Source organism: Megascapheus bottae, chromosome 1 (genome assembly GCF_031878675.1).
Source record: "Megascapheus bottae isolate mThoBot1 chromosome 1, mThoBot2.hap1, whole genome shotgun sequence".
NCBI classification, from domain to species: domain Eukaryota; kingdom Metazoa; phylum Chordata; class Mammalia; order Rodentia; family Geomyidae; genus Megascapheus; species Megascapheus bottae.
In genome coordinates, this window is record NC_143509.1 from 28,503,642 (window position 1) to 28,507,338 (window position 3,697).

At 52.7% G+C, this 3,697-nt stretch overlaps 1 long non-coding RNA gene across 1 annotated transcript; it reads right to left on the reverse strand.

Moving 5' to 3' along the window:
- Positions 1–337: 337 nt before the first annotated feature.
- Positions 338–2,135, reverse strand: LOC150068690 (uncharacterized). The gene is made up of 3 exons (XR_016534694.1): positions 1,818–2,135; positions 1,629–1,703; positions 338–644 (listed from the first exon to the last, which is right to left on the reverse strand). It is a non-coding gene; the product is annotated as an uncharacterized LOC150068690 (long non-coding RNA).
- Positions 2,136–3,697: the final 1,562 nt, after the last annotated feature.

Consider the following 3,697-nt stretch of genomic DNA (forward strand, 5'->3'; position numbering starts at 1 on the left):
GTATGGTACCAAGGAATTGAACCCGGGTCTTCGTGCATGCCAGGCAAGCACTCTACCACTAGGCCAAACTCCCAGCCCCACTGATGGTTTTATTTATAGTTTATAGATGGATTCACTCATTTGTGTGCAGATCCCTGGGCATTTTTGCTCTAGACTAGTGCTCTACCACTTGAGCAGCAGCTCCGCTTACAGTTTCCGAGTGGTTAATGGGAGAACAGAGTCTCCTAGACTCTCCTGCTAGGCTGGCTTCGAGCTGTGTTCCTAGATCTCAGCTTCATGAGCAGTTAGGATTTCAGGTGTGAGCCACCAGCACCAAGCTGATCTTTTTGTGATTTTCTTTAATGCCTTCACTGATTGGACAAATACATACTAATCATGTGCTGGGTGCTTGTGCTTTTTGTACCCCAATTATGGCACCTCCACCTGGGGACCCAACACCTAGGTACAGGAGAATGTAGGCAACTACAGTGTTGATTTGGGCATCTGGAGTACGTGGGAAGGGGGGGTGGTCAGGGGAGTGGGGCTCTCTGGATGGAGAAATGCAGACTTGAAGAAGGCATGGGAGGCGTGGGGGCAGGTGACTGAGTTGATTGACATGCACCTTGACGACTCCATATCTGTCTTGTGCTTGGCACGTGGAACTACTGGGTGGCAAAAAGAAAGAGAAAAAAGACTCCTAGCCAGAACTCTGGTCCCCACTTCACCCCCTGTCAATGTCCAGTGGAGTCAGACAGCTCCCCCTCTCCCTGCATGGGAACATTTCTTCCTGACCCGCCCCCCCCCATTTCTTTTCCGTGGCTCCCGTGTCCACTTCAGGCCAAGGTCGAGAGGAGTCCGCGCTGTGAGGCCGGCTGTGACTTGTTGTCATGGTGATTAGAACAACAAAATCACCAGTCTTCCACACAGTGCTGGACCACGAGCAAGGCAGTCTTCATCCTCGGCTTCCGTCCCACAGCCCGCCCCCTCCCCGGCCTCAAAGGAGCAAGGTTGGGGGGGGGGGCGTTGTGTGAAGCTTCGTCTTAAGGAGATGATGTTGGTGACAGTCTGCCCCTCTAGGACCTCAGTTTCCTCAACTGTTGCCTGAGCATAACAACACTCAGCACTCAGGGTAGAATCTACCCTGGACTCACCATGTTTCTTATAGAAGGCTGGAAAGCTCACAGGGCTGTCACTTGCTTCCCCCTTAATTACTACCTGTTGGTGTCATTATGTACTTTAATCGTTCCTGATCGTCTAGAAAAATAATTCATTGGGGGATTTTTTTCTGGATCCCCTTACCTGAAAGGCAATTCTCCGAATGTTGGGCATCTCAGCCCTCCCCCCCTGCCCTTCCAGGCACATCTCCCCAAGGGTTCCCCCGGCCCACCTCAACCCAGCCCCCAGGCCCTACCCCACCCCAGGGCGCTGTCCACACCCCTAGTGCTGAAATAAGACGTGCCCGGAGCTGTCCACACCCGGGTGCTGAAATACTCAGCGACCCCCCCCACACACACACTTTGATGGAGATGGAGTGGGGATGGCTGCTCCTCCTCGCTCCCCCCAACACGCAGGAACCCCGTTCCTGTCTCTCCCTTTAGGTCCTCTTCCTCAATCACAGTTGGGACTGCTCCCCCGGACCCCAGGCTTACCTTCCAGAACTCTCCTGCCAGGTAGCTGTGCACATGGTGAGAATTCCTTTTCTGGAAAGGTGTCCACGTGCTGACCTGCACACCAGCGGGTGTGGCCGGGGTCCTGGGCCATCCAGCACAGCCCAGGCCCGGTGGGCACCCCCTTCCCCTCAGCGTCTCCCCCCCACACCGCCCTGGCCAGCTCCTCACCTGCTTCCTATCCAGTTGAAGGCACAGGTGTCCTGGAGCCGCGGAGCCCCAGACATCCGTTTTTATACTCTTGGGCGGGGGCGGGGCTCCGGGAACTCCGGGGCGTGGCTTCAACAACCGACCAATGGGAACCCGCCTCGATGGAAGCTCTAAGGATTACCTCATAGGTTGTGGCCTTGGCTTCAGAATAAAAGTCTGATATATGCAGAGAAGCCGGGGTGTATGGATAGAGGTGCAGGAAGGGTGTATGAGGGTGCAGTGGATACGTGTCCCCTCCACCAACCAGCTTCCAAGGGCCCAAACTGATGCGTCTGCTGGAGGGGGGGGGGCGGGGGAAGACAGAAAGAAAATGGGGCAATATGTTGGAGGGAAAGTGGGTGCTCAAGCTGATTCCCAGTGGCTCCCACCTGTGGTCCGAGCTAATCAGGAGGCTGAGATCTGAGGATCAAGGTTCAAAGCCAGCCCGGGGAAGGAAAGTCCATGAGACTCTTACCTTCAATTAGCCATCCTGAAGCAAGATGTGGTTCAAGGGTTGAGCATGGAACTCAAGGGTTGAACATGGAACTTACAGCACCCAGGCCCTGAATTCCAGCCTCAGGAATGGGACAAAAACAAGGAGGAGGAGAAGGAGGGTGGTGGTACTGGGTTCACAGGGGAAAGTAGTCTGAAGGGAAGGAAGGCTCCCAGAAATTGGGGCAGGGGATATGTGGGCCTGGGCGCTGTCCCTGAGCTCTTCCACTGGAGGCTACCACCCTAACTCTTGAGTCACAGCCTCACTTCTAGTTTTGTTTTTTGTTTTTTCTAGTCCTGGGCCTTGAACTGAGGGCGTAGCACTCTCCTTAGGCTCTTGAGCTTTCTCAAGGCTAGAGCGTTATCACTTGAGCCACAGCACCATTTCTGGCTTTTTTCTATGTATGTGGTACCGAGGAATCAAACCCGGATCTTCGTGCATGCTAGGCAAGCACTCTACCACTAGGTCAAACTCCAAGTCTCCACTTCCAGTTTTCTAGTGGTTAACTGGAGATGAGTTTCATGGACTTCTTAGTGCCGGGTTGGCTTTGAACCTTTGATCCTCAAATCTCAGCCTCCTGAGTAGCTAGGATTACAGGTGTGAGCCACGGCACCCGGCTTCTGTGTGTGTTTTGTGCATTAAAACCTGGAACAACCCACTTTGTCATACAACTTTGATGCCCATGTGCAAAGCCAGATCCGTTCCTTGTTGCAGTGGCTGCTGGGGATTGAGAAATACCTTCGTGCCTCAGTTTCCACCAGAGTCAACGGTGTGAAGACACTAGCATCTTCTTAAAGCATTGTGAGGGGGATTTTATTTTATTTTATTTTTGTCAGTCCTGGGCTTGAGCTCAGGGCCTGAGCACTGTCCTTGGACTTTCTCAAGGCTAGAGCTCTACCACTTGAGCCTCAGCACCACTTCCGGCTTTTTTCTATATGTGGTACCGAGGAATCGAACCCGGGTCTTCATGCATGCTAGGCAAGCACATAAACCACTAGGCCAAACTCCCAGCCCATGAGGGGGATTTTATATCCAAGTCTGGATTTTTTTTTTTTTTTTTGCCAGTCCCGGGCTTGAGCTCAGGGCCTGAGCACTGTCCTTGGACTTTCTCAAGGCTAGAGCTCTACCACTTGAGCCTCAGCACCACTTCTGGCTTTTTTCTATGTATGTGGTACCAAGGAATTGAACCTGGGTCTTCATGCATGCTAGGCAAGCACTTTAACCACTAGGCCAAACTCCCGGCCCCAAGTGTGGATTTTACATTGCACATATTCAGAACACGGACTGGGCTGAATTTCGGGGTGGTGTACAAAATTGTGAGCTCAATAATCTATAATGTTCTCTGTGAATTTTTTTTCCTGGTGCTGGA